General features: G+C 39.3%; 1 pseudogene; it reads left to right on the forward strand.

Annotated features, from left to right (window-relative positions):
* The first annotated feature begins 521 nt into the window (after window positions 1-521).
* Window positions 522-1,582, forward strand: LOC148296776 (rust resistance kinase Lr10 pseudogene; annotated as a pseudogene).
* Window positions 1,583-21,154: the final 19,572 nt, after the last annotated feature.

Here is a 21,154-nt window from a genome sequence, read left to right on the forward strand (position 1 = left end):
GTACAAAGTCTAGACTTAGTTTGGGATCTTTATTTTGGAACATACAATGTAATTACCTACTTTTATTAATGGAAATGCGATTATCTATTTTTATATTATACATTGAAAAAGATGAGAACAAAGAATTGTGATTGAATTTGCACATATTCTTCATAATTAGGTACCTTGGTATGGAACATGTGTGATACAGACCTCATCACAATCTGAAGAAATATGTGAGGCCAACATCGTCACAGATAAAAAGACATTTTATGTATACATCGTCACATACTACAAAATTATGTGACGTGTGCATCGTCACACATTAAAAAAAATATGTGATGCGTGCATCATCACACATTACATAAATATGTGATGCCTAAAGGGTCATGTATTATATAGGAAGGAGCATTTTATACCCAGTTTAGGAGAGGAATTACTTCTCACAGATGCCGCTAAACCGTGACCCAAATCACGCATCACTAATAGCTATAGGAAGTGACAAACGGACGGCCACATAATCAAACGTATAGTGACGCGGTATGTGTCACAGATATCGGGTATATGTGACGAAGGAAGAAAGCGTCACGTGGGAGAATCGGTGACGGGGTATAGGTGACGAAAGCTGTGACGCTAAAATTGCGTCACATATACTCAATTGTGACGAAATTCCATGTTTCAGTGACGACTACCCCTCCTCACAAAAGGCATGTTTTCTTGTAGTGTATGAATTCTTACCAAATGGCTCATTACAAAACTTTTTATCATCAGCAGATAATAAAAATTCTTTCCTTGGTTGGGATAAGTTGCAAGATATTGCTTTAGGTATTGCCAAAGGAATTGAGTATCTTCACCAAGGGTGTGACCACCGAATCCTCCATTTTGACATCAAACCCCATAACATTTCGCTAGACCAGAATTTCACTCCGAAAGTTTCCGATTTTGGTCTAGCCAAGTTATGCGCAAGGGATCAAAGCGCAATATCCATGACAACCATCAGGGGGACCATGGGCTACATTGCACCCGAAGTGTTCTCTAGGAACTTCGGTAGCGTGTCCTACAAGTCAGATGTCTATAGTTTCGGGACGTTGTTGCTGGAAATGGTTGGTGGCAGAAAAAACTTTAAGGTCATGGAGGACTCTACCAGCCAAGTCTACTTCCCGGAATCGATTTATAACCTTTTAGAACAAGGGGACGACCTAAGGATCCATATTGAGGATGAAGGAGATGCTAAAATTGCAAAGAAACTTGCCATTGTGGGTTTATGGTGCGTCCAATGGCACCCAATAGATCGTCCTCCAATGAAAGTTGTAGTTCAAATGTTAGAAAGAGAAGGTGACAATCTAACCATACCACCCAATCCTTTCTGCTCTACTTCGAATTGAATTAATACAACTACACTGTCTGCAAGGCATCTGGACATTTGCGTACATCAAGAGTTCTACCAGTCACCATGATTTGATATGAGATCATGCACTGTAATATTAAATAACATATGGTGTTGAATATCGTAGTATATGCTAAGTGTTTGGGTTTGAATTTGTCACGAGTTAAATTGTAGTATATGCTAAGTGTTTGAATTTGAAATTCTAAACAAATATCAATCCAGATTTCATAGATTTTGGAGATTTCCCAGGGAGTTTCCTGAGAGATTTCAAGCCTTCTTGAAGCCACTCAGATTCTAGATTACATTGTAGATCGTTTGGCAAACCACGCGTTAGTAAGATTTCCGGTTAATGTATCATTTCCCAACTATGATTCCTTAAGTTTTGCTGCAATATCATTCGGTTAGAACAATTACTTTACATTTTCCTCAACCACAATTCATTCAATTACTTTACATTTTCCATAACAATGTCACTATTTGCTCTATATTAATTAGTGATTCGAGCTGGTTTTCTATACTATTTTTAGTTCATCTTATTATTTTAAAATCGAAGACTTTAAATTGTTGAAGTCATTTATTCATCGAAGGCATAGCGACGAACTTATATTGAGCCAATTCCCCACTCAATTCACAATTCCTAACATACGTACCAATTTCCAACAAATTTTGCTTCATAATGGTAGTTGAAATTCAAAGATTTCATTAATACTAAAAAAATTCTTGAAAGTTTCACTGATTTTGAAGTAGAGAGAAGATAGATAAGAATCATCAGATGGAGACATGTGAGATTTGAACTGAATTTTTTAAGAGATATCTGATTGTGATAGCAAACTTTGAGCTGATCCAAGGTCAAGAAATTCTAACCTGCAGGAAGCATGTTTGGCTAATGTTTATTGGCTGATTTAGAATGATGACAACATCATTATTTTGATAATGTATATTATTTGAAGTACCATTGCAATGTTGAGAATAAATTTAGTCCAGCCAACCATTACATTATATGAATAAACACAACTGTACCGAATAACCTAAATATTAATAATGAGTTCACGAAATTAGTTCATAATTACCAGTTTAGTTCGCTTGTTATAATCTTGACTTGACCATTGACTCAAAAAAAAAAAAAATCTTGACTTGACCGAATTATTATCTAATTCCTTTCACTAGGTTAAAATGTTTATTTTGGTTTGTCAAAGTTAGAAAAGAGAAGGGGAATTTTCTTAAGCACATCGAGTCAAATTTGGCTCGAAGTTGCTGTAACCACTACTACATTTTACTATTTGCGCGGCGAAGAATTTTTGGTCACGCAAAGTACATTTGAGTCGCACAAATAGTAGTGCGACAAAAGCTTCGTCGCGCAAAATCTGTCGCGCAAAGATCGTCAAGAATGACTTTGCGCGACAAACTTATTGCATTAGTCGCGCAAAATGGAGCGACGGTTAACCTTCGTTGCACCAAAAGTCTCAGGACGGCGAGATTTTTCGTCGCGCAAATGTTTGCGCGACGAAAATACAGTCGTTGCAATAACACAGCGCGAGGATTGATCTTCGTCGCGCAGACATAGCGGGACGAGGGAATATTCGTGACTCAAATATTTGCGCGACGAAAGTACAGTCGTTGCAAGAACACAGCGCGAGGATTTATCTTCGTCGCGCAAACATAGCAGGACGAGAGAATATTCGTGACTCAAATATTTGTCGCACTTACTTAGCGAGACAAAAAATTTCGTCACGCAAAAATAGAATAAATTGTTTAAAATTTATTTTTACGGTTTTGTATTTTCTAAAAAGGAAATTTGCACGACGAAAAAATATCGTCGTGCAAAAATAAATATATTATAATTTAATTTAATTTAATTTAATTTTTTTGGTAATAAAAAATAAATTTCATTTATTTTATTTTATAATAAAATGAAATTGCAATAAAAAAATGTAATGAAGAGAAATATTTTTGTTATAACAGAATATATTTAGTACAATAGAAATATTTAAAATGTAATTAAGAAAGTTAAAATCTAATCAAACAACCCTCCAAGATCTACATTGTCGTCTAGCAAATGCAGCTCGGAGGTCTGGACATTGTCGACAGGGGGAGAGGTGTGGTGGCCATGCTCGGGTTGGCGGGGCTCGGAGGTCGACGAGGGAGGAAAAGGCGGGATTGGAATGCCGGACTGAGCGAGGGACTATAGAAGATGTGACAAATGACCCTTGAGCTCGGCCACCTCTGTTGTCAAAGCAGTCACCTGACTGTTTGACTGCGATGATTCACGGGGTTTAGGTGGCCGCCTGGCATTCCCCATCCCTCGACAATATGTCCCTGGGCGCCTCCCGAGAGTCTGATCCAAAGTTTCAGTCAGGATTTGAAACCCTGCATCCTGTGGAAGAGCCACAGACTCGAGTGGCGTATCAGGAGGAAGCTGGGAGGCGGACTCCTAAAGAACCAACTGGCTCTTCTCAATCATCGTCGTCTGTTGAACATAACATAAAATATTAATTAAAACATTCATATAATAACCATAAAACTTGAACGCGTAGGATAATAATTTAAATTAAAGGCTACTTACATGAAGGGACTCCGCCAACTCATTCCCAGGTCGAACATAAACGTCGCCAAAGACGTCAATCTCTGGGAATTTGGACCCCCCCCCCCCCCCCCCTTAAATTGAACAAGAGAAGAAAAACGTTAGTACGAAAAAAACAAATTAATATTAATGACATATTAAAAAATAAATAAAAACGACTTTATTATTACCCGGCGCCGCGCCTCTATCCTATAGGAGAAGGGCTTGGAACCTGAATGGTGGAGAAGAGCCTTCATCTGCCTATTGCCCTTATTTGCTTTGGCCTTCTTCTGTTATAAAAATAAATAAAACGTATTAGTTGAAAGTCAAATGAAATATAAAAAATTAAATACACATTAGTAAGAAACGTGTAATAAGTTTCAACTTAATATAAAAAAATACCACATAATCGGCCTTTTGAAAATGACCGCAAAGCCACTGCCAACTATCCTCCCGGCCCTCAAGCTCCTTCGGGCAACCCTCTTGAAGAGCAACCTGCGGATCATCATATGCCTGAAAATGGTGGTGCAGGTCGCTCTTCCACTGCTTGTACCTCTCAGCAAAGAGTCTGTTGACGTATGCCAACAACTCGTCGTCGACGTTCTCTAAATTGTAGTTTGTCTACAATAAATGTTGGCGAGTAGAATATATCCTATTCTATTTGGGTTTTATTTATTTTTCCTTTTGTATAGATATTATGTAATTAGGATTCCACTTATTTCCTAATTAAACCCTACTAGGGTTTGTAACCTGTATTATAAATACCTCCTTTCGGAGAATGAAACATATATGAAAATATTATACCCATATTGTTTGACTTGGTATCAGAGCCTAGTTTCTGGTGACCTGTGTGTGTTGTGCCCACCCGTGTTGTACTGTGTGCCCTAATTTCTTTTAGGGTTACTGTGTTTGTGCCTTGTGCTCTGTCGTGTTCGTGCCTTTACTGCGTGCCTCTACTGTGTTCGTGCATCTACCTCTACTGTGTTTGTGCCTCTGTTGTCTTCGTGCATCTGCCATATTTGTGTCTGTGCTGTGATCTGTTGTATACCCTGCGTGATTTGTTGAGTTTCTGCTACAATCATGGGTGATAATTCCATTGTTGGTGCTGCTGCTGCTTCTGCAAATTTGCGTGTTTCTGACTCTATTCCAGGTACTGGCTCTAATACTTGGATAATTGACACTGGTGCTTCTGATCATATGACTTATAATGCTAAATTTTTTGATGAGTTGTCTAGTAACACCCGTGACCCATACATAACTAGTGCTAATGGTTTGCCTTCTCCAATTACTGGCGAGGGCACCATTTCTCTCACCCCAGCTCTGTCCTTGTCTCGTGCGTTATTAGTTCCCAATATCCACTGTAACTTGTTTTTTGTTGGTCGCTTACTTGATACACTTAATGCTTCTGCTACTTTCTATCCTACACATTGCTCTTTTCAGGATCTCAAGACTCACGAGGTGATTGGGCATGGTAAATGGATAGGGGGGTTGTATTATTTGACATTACCTTCTGCACCAGTTCGTGATCGTGTCGTTAATACTGTTCAACGTTGCAGTGTCAAAGACAAACAACAAATTTGGTTATGACATTGTCGCTTGGGACACCCGTCATTTGGCTACCTTAAGCGTCTGTTTCCATCTTTATTCCACTCCTGTGATGAGTCTAGTGATCGGTTCATAATTGTATATCATTTTGTACCCTTCTAGCTTATGATTTGGTTATGTTTTTGAGTTAAACTTGTGCTTTTAATCCTTTTTGTGTTTATCTTTCAGTTCATTGAGCTTTAGGTAATAATGATGGCTTTAGAGAGCATAATTCATGCAATTCAAGCATGTTAAGGCCTAATTTGGATGAATGGATGAAGAGCTTAAAGACAAACTCATTTTGGCTACAGCCCCCTGCCAGTCCAGTTCCGTAGGTCATATTTCAAGCTTTGTTTCAACAACCTACATAGCTCGAATGAGGCCACATTCTTCATAAAAGTTGTTCCAATTGGTGTGTACTATAACATATCCAAAATTCAGCCCCATTGGATAAATATGGAGTCCGTTACCTAGCAAACACAGAACCATGCTCAGGATGGATCTTATCAGCGCGGAAAATGAGTTAGCAATTTGTTTCGGCCTTAACTTCTTCCTCCGACCTTAGATTGGCCCAAATAACATATGGCTGGAAAGAAGACATTCTGAACTTCAATTTCGAGTGCTTAAAGTCCTAATTTGATTAAGAGAAGCCCAAGTTGTAAGCCCTTGAAGTTGCTGGTCATGCTGACCTCAGCATGTGCTGGTTGGATGCTTGGTCATGGTGAGCTAGGTATGAGCTATCATTTCTGGTTGGAAGCTTGGTCATGGTGACATGAAGATGAGCTAGGGCTGCTGGTGGGATCTATTGGTGAAGTGCATCAACCAATTCAAGATTTTCTAATACAAGTGCATCACCCAATTTAGATTTTCTAATACAAGTGCATCAACCATTTCAGATTTTATAAAACAAGTGTTGTATGCATTAGCCATATTGAATTCAGATTTTCACTTCCCCTAGGCCTATAAATAGGGAAGTTCTCTAAGCTTGTAAACACACCCCAAGGGGGGGAGCTCTCAAACACTTCTCTAGAGCTCCCTTCCCTTCTCTCCCTCAAATTCTCTTAGTTTTCCTTTCTAGTTCTCAATTCTAGCTTTCTTTAATGTTTTCTTAGTTGTAATTTATTTTTCTTGTTATGTAAATTCTTTTCTTAAGTTTTCAAGTTGAATTAGTTTCCAAGTTTCAATTATGGTTTTTGTTCTTATTCATTATGCTTATAAGTTAATATGCTAGTTTGAATGATTGATCACCATTTAGGCTTGCATGTTAGCTATCTTGGTTTGAATTAAGAGTAGACACCATGCTTTAATTCGAATTGAACTATGAATAGGAAGAGTATGTATGGACATTCGACAACAGGGATTAGATACATGCTTGGTTGTTTAAATTGTTCTTCTATGCTTAATGGGTTCCTAATGCTTAATTTTAGGTTAGACAACAAATGATCAAATTAGGGAATTAGGAACACAAGGTTATGACCACACACCATGGCTTAATCATATTTTAGCTAGAACCAATCCATTAATCTAATTGAACTTGGGAACTTATTTGCTTGAGTTAGTTATTTCTTTCTTCCTTATTTTATTTATTTCCTTTCTTTTTCATTTCTGTTTTGTGTAGGGAAACTAAATTGGATCATTCAATCACCAATCCCTGTGGAATCGACCTCGCACTTACATACGCTAAACTACCAACGGTTCGTGCACTTGCGAGTATCACAAGTTGAGGATGCAGCTGAATCCATTTTGGTGCAGCTGTATCGACGCAACATCTAGCTTCAAATGTGAGACTTGTGTAATGGCCAAGAGTCACCGTACTGTTTTTCCCTTAAGTAATAATAAAGCTGCCTTGCCTTTTGAGTTAGTCCATTCTGATATATGGGTTCCTGCTCGTGTGACTTCAAATGGTTTCCGTTGGTTTGTTACGTTTATTGATGACTGCACTCGCTTAACATGGGTGTATTTGATGAAGAATAAACATGATGTTGCCTCTATTCTCCCTGATTTTTGTGCCATGATTTCTACTCAGTTTCATGCTCATGTTAAAGTTTTTCGGACCGATAATGGCGGTGAATATGTGAATCATACATTGAATCAGTTCTTTCGTGATCACGGTATCATTCACCAAACTACCACTCCATTCACTCCTCAACAGAATGGCGTGTCTGAAAGGAAGAATCGTCAGTTACTTGAAGTTGCCCGCTCTCTTATGTTGGATATGTCTGTTCCCCATCATCTTTGGGGACGTGGTGTCTTGGCCGCGGCCTACTTGATTAACCGTACTCCTAGTCGGGTTCTTGATTTCAAGACTCCACTTGATGTGTTGTGTGCTCTTACTCCTCCGGTTTCGGTCTCTAAGTTACCTCCGAAGGTGTTTGGGTGTGTTGCGTATGTTCATGTCTACTCCCATCAACGGAGTAAACTTGATCCTTGTGCTCTCCGCTACGTCTTCATTGGTTATTCTACTACTCAGAAGGGTTATAAGTGTTATCACCCGCCTACTCAGAAGGTACATGTCACTTTGGATGTTACTTTTCATGAAGAAGTATCCTACTATGTCTCTCCCTCCTCTTCAATTCAGGGGGAGAGGGGGAGTGAATTGAAGAGTTTCGGAGTGGAAAATATGGAAGTTTTTGAACCTGAAGAAGGAATTTCTGGCGAACAGGAAGCGACCGGTCGCAGGGAAGACGCAACCGGTCGCCAACGACTCTGTGATGAAAACGACCGGTCGCACATAGGAAGCGACCGGTCGCTCGCGTCGAAGAGCAACAACAGTACCGATATGAGTGACGCGACCGATCGCGAGGAAAGCCACGACCGGTCGCTAGACGAAATTGTTGGTGTTTTCGAGCCTCTCTCAGAAGGACATAACAATGATATTGGCGACTCTCGTACATATGAAATTGATAATAGACCCCCATCTGCCCTGCCATTGCCTCAATCAAGTTGTGATAATGAGGTACTTTCTAGTGATGTGCCTACCTATTCTTTGCCCCCACGTACTACCCGTGGGAAACCTAAAGTGCAATATTCTCCTGATATACATGCCAAGTCTAAATATCCCATTAACCATTATATGTCAACTCATCGTTTATCTAAGTCATATGCATCATATTTGTGTCAATTATCTAGTGTATGTGTGCCAACTAAGTTGCAGAATGCTCTATCTGATCAAAATTGGGTAGATGCAATGCATGTTGAGATGGAAGCCTTGAACAAGAATGCTACTTGGGAGTTAGTTCCTTTACCAAAAGGAAAAAAGGCAGTTGGGTGCAGATGGGTGTTTACTTTGAAGCATAAGGCTGATGGTTCCATTGACCGTTACAAGGCAAGATTGGTAGCAAAAGGGTATACTCAGACATATGGAGTGGATTACACAGAGACTTTTGCTCCAGTTGCTAAGCTCAACACTGTACGCGTACTCTTATCCTTAGCTGCTAACCGTGACTGGCCGCTGCTACAATTTGATGTCAAAAATGCATTCCTCCATGGTAACCTCAAGGAAGAAATATATATGGATCCTCCGCCGGGTATCCCTGTGACTTCTAAGGAGGGTGTGGTGTGCAAGCTACGGAAATCCTTGTATGGATTAAAGCAGTCTCCAAGAGCGTGGTTTGGAAGATTTGCTGCATCCATGAAGAAGTTTGGGTATGTGCAAAGTAACTCTGATCATACTTTGTTTCTGAAGCGTCATAAAGGTAAATTGACGGCTTTAATTATTTATGTTGATGATATGATTGTGACTGGAGATGATCATGTAGAGATACAGAGTCTTCAGAAGTATCTGGCTTCTGAGTTCGAGATGAAATCATTGGGTGATTTAAAGTATTTTCTTGGGATTGAAGTTGCCAGATCTAAACATGGTATTTTTCTATCCCAAAGAAAGTATGTTTTGGATTTACTTGCAGAAACTGGAATGTTGGATTGTAAACCAATTGATACCCCTAGTGAGCAGAATCATAAGTTGGGGATATATCCCGATCAAGTTCCGACTGATAAAGAACGTTATCAACGACTTGTGGGGAAATTGATTTATTTAGCTCATACCCGTCCGGACATTGCGTATGCTGTAAATATAGTGAGTCAGTTTATGCACTCTCCTAGTGTGGATCATATGGGGGCTGTGACTCGTATTTTAAGGTATCTGAAAGTAACTCCTGGCAAGGGATTAATTTTCTCCAAGTATGGCCATACGAATGTGGAAGGGTATACAGATGCTGATTGGGCAGGTTCAGCCACAGATAGGCGTTCGACATCTGGGTATTTTACGTTCGTGGGTGGCAATCTTGTTACGTGGAGGAGCAAAAAACAAAAGGTGGTGTCTAGATCTAGTGCTGAGGCCGAGTATCGGGGAATGGCCCATGGTGTATCTGAGTTACTATGGTTGAGGAGATTGTTGAAAGACCTTGGTTTTGGGCCTAATAAACCCATGGATTTATATTGTGACAATACGGCTGCGATTGCAATTGCTCATAATCCTGTACAACATGACCGTACAAAACATGTGGAGGTTGATCGAAATTTCATTAAAGAAAAGTTGGATGCGGAGATTGTGTCCTTCCCCTTCATCCGTTCAGAGTATCAGTTAGCTGATGTTCTTACGAAAGTTGTTTCTACAAGTATCTTTCTCAACTCGCTTGGCAAGTTGGGCATGCATGACGTCTTTGCTCCAACTTGAGGGGGAGTGTTGGCAAGTAGAATATATCCTATTCTATTTGGGTTTTATTTATTTTTCCTTTTGTATAGATATTATGTAATTAGGATTCCACTTATTTCCTAATTAAACCCTACTAGGGTCTGTAACCTGTATTATAAATACCTCCTTTCGGAGAATGAAACATATCTGAAAATATTCTACCCATATTGTTTGACTATAAATTCATTACATACATTAAGTATTAGAAATAAAATTTGATGGGAAAACAATTAAAAGATATAGAATACATACCGACAGCTGTCCGAACACCTCCATTCGCACCTCGTCAGGCATGACCTTCCAAGACTTCCATTTCATCGGGCAATAAGTCCGAACGACGAATCCAATGTCGTGGGCCAAGGAGCTATGCTAGTCCGCCGTTGGTGCAGCCCGATGCAGCTCGTCGTATCTGATGTTGATACGACTGTTGGTCACCCGGGTGACTTTCGCTGTCCTCAACTAGCGACAAGGTCCTCGGGTGTTCTTCTTGCCTGCAAATAAATATAAAATTAACGTTAAATAACAAATCCTACTAAAATTCTTGGTCCGAAACAACTGGAGTTGAAGGAAATCTTTACCTGGTTGTGACCCCGACGCACCAGCAACAGATGTCGACGTGGTGTCGGTCGTGCTGGGGGGGGGGGGGGGGGGCGGTGACGCCGCCTGGCACTAACAGGTTGCGACACTGATGACTCTGATGACACCGGCGCATGGGAGACCCCAGGACAAACCTGCATGGCGTCGACCTGTGGTGGAGCAGTGGCAACTAAGGTCGTAGTCGGGGGAGCTGAACTATGTGGAGTCGTCACCGTCTTACGACGTCTGATAAGGTCTGACATCTACACAACTGATAAGGTCTTAAAATTAAAACATCCTTGGCTAAATTTTTTTTTTAAAAAAAAAAAACCTCAAAACCTATTCAACAACAAATTCAATATTTAAAAAAACAGAAACATATATTCTTATATAAAAAAAAACATAAGCACATTCGCAAACAAAACAGAAACATGCATTCTTTATTAAAAAAACAGAAGCACATAATAAAGAAAAATCAAATTGCTGCCCATTTTTTAAAGAGTCGGTATGTGATTAAAAAAATAGTTGAATAGATAAACCTCCTAATGAAAATCATAAAAAAACAAGTAAACTATAGCATGTTTTATTAAACAAGCTATCAAAGTTGTTGTCATATACACAGTGTAGAGATACGAGCACGATACACGGACCACAAAAATCACATATTCATCTCAACAAAGCAAAATAAAAAAATTGGTTAGTAGCACATAGTTTAAAGCCCCCGAAAAGTAATCAAAATACAAAAAACAGAATATTGTGCAATCAAATTTGAAATCTAACAGCAATACACCTAAAAATTCACAAATCCAACACCACAATGCAATTTCAACACCTCCAATCAAATCTGAAATCAAAAATAAAATTCCAACACAAAAACAAAATTGAAACATAGGCTTCCTAACCAACCATCAGACTAAGCAATTTAAACACTTACAAAGTAATCAGAATACAAAAAACAGAATATTGTGCAATCAAATATGAAATCTAACAGCAATACACCTAAAAATTCACAAATCCAACACCACAATGCAATTTCAACACCTCCAATCAAATCTGAAATCAAAAATAAAAATCCAATACAAAAACAAAATTGAAACATAGGCTTCCTAACCAACCATCAGACTAAGCAATTGAAACACTTACAAAATAAATATAGAAATTGAAACACCAAAACAAATATACAAATATACAATTCCAAACTTAATCCACAAATTTAAGAAATAAAAATTCACAATTGAAATTATTAATCGGGGCTAGAGTTGGGAATTTTACCGAGTGGGTTTCGAGGGAGACCGGAGAGCACGCAAGTCCGGTGGTGGCGAGCGAGAGAGAGAGAAGGGGGCCGTCGTCTGACAGGGATGAGCGGAGACAGAGGAGCGCAGGGACTGAGAGGGATGAGAGGGGACGGAGGAGAGAGGGACTGAGAGGGATGAGTGGGGACGGAGGAGAGAGGGACAGAGAGGGATGAGAGGAGATAAAGGAGAGAGAGCGGCATGGAGGAGCGAGGGACTGAGAGAGATGAGAGGGGACGAAGGAGAGAGGGACTGAGAGGGATGAGTAGGGACGGAGGAGAGAGGGACTGAGAGGGATGAGAGGGGATGAAGGAGAGAGAGCGGCTGCGAGTTTTCTGGTTCTGGTTCGAAGGAGGGGCTGAGAGGTTTAGGGTTCGAGAGTGAGAGAGGTTGAAGAGAGAACAAAACTGGGCGTTTTTTTTCACAAAATGTTTGCGGACTTGCGCGACGAACACAAAATCGGTCGCGCAAAGTTAAAATATCTCACTTTGCGCGACGGAGGAAATAAACGGCGTCGCTCAAAGACATTTTAATAGGCGGGATACAAACCGCCAAAAATTTGAGGACTTGCGCGATGAAACAACTTAAATCGTCGCGCACCTCTAAACCCTAAACCCTAAACCGTGGAGAATTACATTGCGCGACGGAAATATTTGTTTGCGTCGCGCTATGGTTGATTGCGCGACGGAATAGTGATATGTTCGTCACGCAAGTCGTGTTTAAAGTTATAAAAAGTTAACAATATAAAAGCATGGAAATGTTAGTGAATATAATGTTTTAATGGGGCTACGCATTGTACGATACTAGTTTCACCGATCCAACCGTCAAACTTGTTTGTTTATACTTAGAGATCGTACACGCCAAAATTGAAAAAAATATACATTCATAGATGATGTTACGGGACCAAAATTTTCGACGGTTATAAACTAAAAATCATGATTTAACGGTTTTTTTAACTCCGATTTTGATGATTTTTTACGGGGGCACTCCTTTACTGTATATGAATACAATGACGAGATTTAATCGTCATTTAAAAATATTTACACTAGTGGATACCACAAAATCTTATGTTATATTTAACAAACGTATACAAAAACTCTTCACTTTTTTGAATATATTGTTTTGATGACACACGCATTCTACGAAAGTAGTTTCAACAATCCAACCGGCAGACTTGTTCGTTTATACTTAGAGATCTTACACGCCAAAAATTGAAAAAAATATACATTCATAGATGATGTAACGGGACCAAAATTTTCGACGGTTATAAACGAAAAATCACAATTTAACGGTTAATTTAACTCCAAATTTGATGATTTTTTACGTCTACACACCTTGACCCCATATGAATACAATGACTGAATTTGATGTTCATTTTAAAATATTTACAGTAATGGATACCCCCGTTTAATTTCTTAAATTTATTTTGTGAAGACTTTGCGCGACCAACAATGTCAAATAGTTATATGACTGCGTCGCGCAAAGTCAAACAGAAAATAACAAAATTTTGATATTATTTAATTTTTTAACGACTTTGTGCGACGAGGGCGTTATATTCGTCACGCAAACAGTATACGTGCGACGACACTATATCACTTCGTCGCGCAAAGATGATTTATATTATTTCGCAATAATTGCAATTTTTTTGCGGAAAAAATCCTTGCGAGACAAATAACGAGACAACTAACGTCGTCGCACAAACAGTACAATTGCGACGACCATATGTCACTTCGTCGCGCAAAGATGATTTATATTATTTCGCAATAATTGCAAATTTTTTGGGGGGAAAATCCTTGAGCGACGAATAACTTCGTCGCGCAAACAGTACACGTGCGACGACACTATATTTATTCGTCGCACAAGGATGATTTCTATTATTTCGCAATAATTGCATATTTTTTGGGAGAAAATCTTTGCGAGACGAATATCGTCGTCACGCATACAGTTTATGTGCGACGTAAACAATCTCGTCGCGTAAGAGTACTTCAGCGGTGCCAAAACTGTAGTTGTCGCGCGACGACGTTATCGTATTCGTCGCGCAAGGTTTACATTTTCCCACATAATCTCCAAATTTTGTAAAATAATGGAAATAATTGTAACAAAATGCAATTTCAAATGTAATTGACTGAAATCTACATTCTTGCCAGCGACGTGATATCTTTCACAGGTTTAAGTTGTGTTTTAAAGTTGCAAATGAAGTAAACTACAAATTTCCCTCAACTTTGAAACACATCACAACGCTTTTGATCTTCAAGTCTTCAACCATGACTTCTCTTCGTAGGGAAGTTGATAACCCTACAAAAAGATTCTCTTCTACCACTCCCATAATTAAAAAGGTATGAATGATGAGCTTAACTAAAATCATTAAAAAGCTTATGATTTACATGGCAAAATTCAAATTAAGGCATAGGAATAAATGGAAATTATAATTGCAGATTTTATAGGGCAAAATTTCTTGCGAGACGAATATCGTCGTCGCGCAAAATATGTATACGCGACAAATAAGTTTATTCGTCGCACAAGGGTTACTTCTATTACTTCAAATTTTTTTGCATATTTGTTACCCTACGTGACGAAGATTTCCGTCCCGCAAATTGCCCTTGAGCGACGCCATAACATTATTCGTCGTGCAAAGGTGATTTTCTATTATTTCAACATTTTTTTTGTTAATGGAGATTTAATATGATTTTTCTCTATTAGGGTGTGTTAGTTATAATACTTCTGAATTATCCAATAAATATTTTTAGGATAGATAACTAAAATTAGATAAATGGAAGCTCAAATTTGAAGATAGGTACAATTGATTATAAAAAAAGGTGTACATTTGTGGATTTTAATTACGAAGCACCACAAAATATGCATGAAGCATCAAGCTTATTTTAAAAACTACCAAATTTTCAACATCAAATCCAAGGAAAGTTTTAATGCCTAATCCATGGAAATCAGAATGGAACACAAATTTAGAATTCCATAAGAATGTTTTTTAGAAACCCCAAGCTCATTTTAAGCAAATCAAACAAATCTGAAAGTTTGGTTTTTCAAATGAGAAGATGTGCAAAATTGATGGAAAAATCAACTTAGTTGACGGATTGTACTATTGCAAGGATGTTTAAATTCTTTTTTCATTTGGATTGCAACTTTTCAGACACGAGTCAAAGTTTATCAACAAGATTGTTCAAGAGATAGGAAAAAAAACTAAGGCGTAGACCTTCTAAGTGTTCCCTACATCATGGTCGGAATGCATTCTCGCAATATTGACGACAAAAAATGCAACTACTACAAACGTTTTTGCCTTCATCAGAATATTGATGAAAAAAATATATCCCAAAGAATACACAATTTAATAGGCAAGTCTCAGTAAATATAGCTCAATTTATTTAACAATGTTTCATTTCTCCACATATATAAGGTTTGGATACATATATTCAAACAAGCATACTTGCCAAAATCTTTACACTCACATTATTAAATTACAAATAATTTCATTTACTATGTTTTACATGGCAAGTCGCAAATAAATTACATTATTCATCATCTGAACTATAATAATCTTCGTTATTGTCGCTATGATCACTTTCGGTCTCCCAATCCTCCTCCTCCTCCATAAGTACATCATCATCGTTGTTCGGGCCCACTGTTGGATCGTATCGCCGAAGATAACCGATGTCAATTGTAATTGACTGAATCGGTATTTCTCTTGAAGACACTCCTTCAAGCTGAAAAGGTTCTTGTACAACATTTGTAACTAGAAGTGTTTGTGCATCATTTTCCATGGAAGATTCGAAACGTTGGTCAGCGACGTCGACGTCGTTGTCAGATGGGTCTAGTTCTGGTATACCATACACATTCCTCTGATCCATCTGCTGAACAACTTTCCACCCGCTCCCTACTTTAGGGTCATCTAGATAGACAATCTGTTTTGCCATGTTTGCCAAAATGTAAGGGTCCTCATCATACCAAGTTCTGTTCATGTTCACAGATAGTAACCCATGATCGAATTTAACACTTCCCTGCCTATTTGGGTTCGTATCAAACCATCGACACTTAAACATGATCACTTGGTAACGGTCTTTCTAAAGCAATTGCATGACAGTTGTGAGTTTGCCATAGAAATCAATGTCCGTACACAACTTGTCATCTCGTGCAGTCCCCAAAAACTTGACGCCGTTAACATGGCATCCCGAGAACAATTCAACCCGAAGTGGGCCGAATGCCAAGTTATATAACTCTTCACTGTAAGTGGGGGAATTCTCTGATTTCAACTTATTCACATAATATTATACAAAAACATTCACATGTTAGGTTATAAAAATTAAATACTACAATATATATGTCATTTATAAAACACTTATAACTTACATATTCCAAAAACCATTTTGGAAACAATTCACGGTGTTTCTTGGAACACAAATGTGATGGATGTTCTCGTTTCATCATCTCTTCATGCTCATCTAAGTATGCCATTATCTCATCACAATTGTTCAATACGAACCAATGAGCTACCTCCATGTCATTTCTGGAAAACAACTCTCCTCGTACAGGATCTCCAAAGGGTCGTGCGCTTTAGGCAAAAACAGAAAGTTGCTCATTTCTCACACCTCCTTCATTCTTGCACTGAGGTCGATTGAAAGCCGTGTCCACATCTTTTAAATACATTTCACAGAAAGTAAGCGCCTCATATTGAACCCAAGCCTCTACAATTGATCCTTCGGGCTTCGCTCTGTTGCGTACGCTTTTTTTCAGCTCTCCGAGAAGTCTGCCAAATTAAGACGAAAAGATGCAAATTAGCAAGTAGCAAGCATGGGATAAAGATGCATACATAAATGATGAGGATTATATACCTTTCTATTTGATACATACAGCGATAGTTGACTGGACCAGCAAGCAATGCCTCTTCTGGCAAGTGAACCATCACGTGAATCATACTTGTGAAGAAAGCTGGAGGGAATATCATCTCAAACTTGCATAGGACTTGGACAATGTCATGGCGCAACTGATCAATATCTATCTTTCGCAATGTTTTTGCCGTCAGTTGGAAAAAAAATCTGGACAATAATATGATTGGCTTGACTACATCTTCCGGCAATAGGTGTCGAATCACCACAGGAAGTAGGCGTTGCATAAACACATGACAGTCATGGCTCTTGAGTCCAGTAAATTTACCCCCGTCAACATTCACGCAATGTGCGATATTAGAAGCATACTCATGAGGAAAATTTACAGACGATACAAACTGTAGAAACTCTTTTTGTCATTCGGTTTCATGGAAAAAAATGCAAGATCCCTTATAGCTTTATCACTGCTCCTTTTTAGCCATAAACCCCTTCGTATGTCCATTCTTTCCAAATCAAGACGAGCTTTTATCGTGTCCTTGGTCTTGTCCTTGATATCTAGAATCGTTCCCATCAATGTGTCAAACACATTTTTCTCAACATGCATAACGTCGAGATTGTGCCTCAATTTTAGTTTCAACCAATATAGGAGCTCAAAAAACATAGACTTGTGCATCCAGTTCATATGTGTAGCAGGTCTTGTCCGACTAACTGTTTTCCCGAACGGAGCAAAATCCAAACGATTAAGTTGTTCTGAGATCTGATCACCGGACCATTCTCTAGGTCTTGCGCGACGCTCTTTGTTCCCGTTGAACTCTTTCTCATTTTCCCGCCACTCATGGTCCCATGGCAACCATCTTCGATGCCCAAGGTAACACACTTTTCCAGCGTGCCAACTAGAAGTTACATCTTCCTTGCATACAGGGCATGCCATATAACCCTTTGTGCTCCACCCCGACACCATTGCTTATGCGGGAAAATCATTCACAGTCCACATAACTGCCGCCCGCAAAGTGAACATTTTCCCAATGGATTTATCGTACGTGCGCACACCGTTTGTCCATAAATCCTTGAGCTCATCAACCAACGGCCTTAAGTACACATTGATTAACCTGCCAGGATCCTCAGTTATCAAAACAGTCATCATCATGTACTCTTTTTTCATGCATTTCAAAGGCGGCAAATTATATGGGAATACGAAAATCGGCCAAAGTGCTGTGGTGTTGGGTTAGAACCCCGTACGGATTGAATCCGTCAGTGGCAAGTCCCAACCTAACATTTCGGGGATCATCAGTAAACTCGGGGAACGTTCGATCGAACTCTTTCCATGCCTCCCCATCGGCAGGATGCCGCATCACATCGTCGTCTACCCATTTTTCCTTATGCCATCTCATGTCTGTGGTAGTATGCGTAGACATATACAATCGCTGCAATCTTGGTTTCAGGGGCAGATAACGCATGACTTTTTGTGGAACCTTAGTCATTCTATTCTGAGACGTCTGTTTGAACCTCGACTCATTGCATATAGGGCATGTATCCAATGTTTCATACTCTTTGTAGAATAACATGCAATTGTTTTTGCAAGCGTGGATTTTTTCATAACCCAATCCAAGACCACTCAACATCTTCTGCGCCTGTCTGTGGTCTTTCGGCAAACAATTGTCCGTCAGAAGCATTCTCTTGAAAACCCCCAAGAAGTAATCGAAACACAGGTTCGACATACGATACTTTATTTTTCCGTGCATTAGCTCCACAATCGCCGTCAAAACGGAAAAGCTCTCGCACCCCGAATATAACTCTTGGTTGGCATTTCTTAACAGTTCTTCATACTGTTCAAACTCTGCACTATCCATTGGTGTAGGCACGTCATCTTCTCCTTCCTGATTGCTGCTGGTCGATGCAAATGGAAAAACATCATTTATAATATCCATGACTTGTTCATTAGGATCCACAATAGGTTTAACATTGTCCACTCTTGTGGCTCTTGAAGACGAAGCAATGTCTCAATCATTCCATTCCTTACTAAATGAAATTGAACATGTTCAATTGTATCCCACAACACGTTGTTACACCTCCTACAAGGACACCGGATTCTAGTTGCACCCGGGTTGTGTATTCGTACAAAGTCAATAAAATCCTCGATTCCATCCAAGTATTCGTCTGCGCACCTATTCGGGTTTTGTATCCACCTCCTGCTCATCATTCCTGGAACCACAATCACAATACAATAATTATGTTGTATTCGTACAAAATCTTTCCTTATGCCTCCGGTAAGGGCCCTATCCCATTCGGAAATGCATAGTCATGTCACGTAATTTACAGCTACATGAGATTAGATTTCGACGTGGATGAATTTTGGCAGCATCTCGGTACAGTTCTTGAGGTGTACCGTAGATATAAAATACCTACGTACCACCCGAAAAACGTACCAGATGACACCGAAATCTCCACAATCGAAACCTAATCCTGTAGCTATAAACTACGTGACACGACTATGCATTTCCACACTGTCCAAAATATGGGACAATTTAAGAATTAATTGGACCGCAGTCATGCTTTATGCATCCATGCGCAACATCCAACTAATCTCGAACGGGAACTAAGCTTTACAAAAAAAAAAATGTACGAAGTTAATTTCAATTAACTTCGTACATCAACGTGCATAATTTAACAACATAATAAAAATATAATGGCACAAAAACAATATATAAAGAAATTAAATTTATATTTTAAATAAATATAAAACAAATAACATACCTTCTTCAATATGTCCAGTTCCAAGCGTTATTCACATATAATATCCTGTACACAACGAAATTAACGAAATTAATACGAATTTACAATAATACTTTTACACTAACGACCAAAAAAACTTACCCAACGCACGTAGCAGAGGCAGGAAATGAAATCCAATCTCTTTGGTTCAAATTTGCAGGCTGAGAAGACGGAGAGAGAGAGGGGCAGAAGCAGAGGCAAAACTATTTTTTCAGTTTGCCTCTGCAATGGCTGAAACTGAATCTGGTAAAAACGACACCTTTTGCACGATGAATCCATTCTTTTGTCGCACAAAATAACTTATTCGCGCAAAGACAATTTCCGTCGCGCAAAATCCAATTTAACGACGCACAAAGACGTGCCGACATCACGTCTTTGAGCGATGAATAGCTTATATCCGTACCGCAAAATACCTTAGTCGTGCAAAAGACCTATTCCATCGCTCAAAATCCAATTTAACGACGCGCAAAGACGTGCCGACATCACGTCTTTGCGCGACGAAGATCCTATATCCGTACCGCAAAGTTTAGTCGCGCAAATGCACTGTGTCGTCGCGCAAATCCCTTCTTTGACACGCATGCAGCGCCGACATCCACCTTACGCGACGACTAAGCCCTTTCGTCGCTCAATCAAATTGGCACGAAGCAGTTGAACAACTGTTTGTTTTCCCGCGGTTTTTTAGAGCGACAAGTACATTTTTGGCCTTGCTAAATATATTTGCGCGATGAATATAAGCGTCGCGCAAGTTTTGCCTCCAAATGCGACTTTCCCGGGGTTTTTTTCCTTTGTTTGCGCGACGGTGGGAGTATTTGTCGCGCAAAGTGTACTAGCGTGACAAATATTTTTGTCGCTATCTTTACAAAATATAAAATTTTTATCCTCGGAAGTTTGGGCGACGCATACATTTTTTCATCGCGCAAAACATCTAATTGCGACGAATATGTATGCGTCGCGCAAACTAAAAAATGTAGTAGTGAACTCTCCCCAAACTCCAGCATTTCATATAGAGGGAAGGAAAAATGAGGGGTAAAAAGGTCCTTTTGAGCCTGAAGACTCTCCTTCGAATCTAAACACTCGCTTTAAACCCTTGGCTTCGACCCCAAAATGAAGACTGAAGAACTGAAGAACTGAGAAGGGGCTGCGAGGGAAGGAAAAATGTCGGAGAGTTCGACAGAATCAAATTGCAGCCGTCGTTACTGCGAGTGTGGGTCGGAAATCAAACGCCAGACTTCATGGACAGATCTGAATCCTGGAAGAAGATTTGAGGCATGTTGCAATAATTGGGTAAGTTTTTGTTTGAATTGCATAAGGGTTAATTGGTGTTTTGTTTTTTCGCATGGTTGGAGAATGAAATTGCTGGTTTTTTGGGTCTGAAATTGGTGTTTCGTTTTGTTTGAATTGCAGAACAGTAAGAGGGGGTTGCATTTTTTCGCATGGGTGGAGAATGAAACATGCCCATGAGGAAAGGAAATCTTG

The sequence above is a fragment of the Prunus avium genome, chromosome 2, assembly GCF_965620075.1.
Source record: "Prunus avium chromosome 2, drPruAviu1.hap1.1, whole genome shotgun sequence".
NCBI classification, from domain to species: domain Eukaryota; kingdom Viridiplantae; phylum Streptophyta; class Magnoliopsida; order Rosales; family Rosaceae; genus Prunus; species Prunus avium.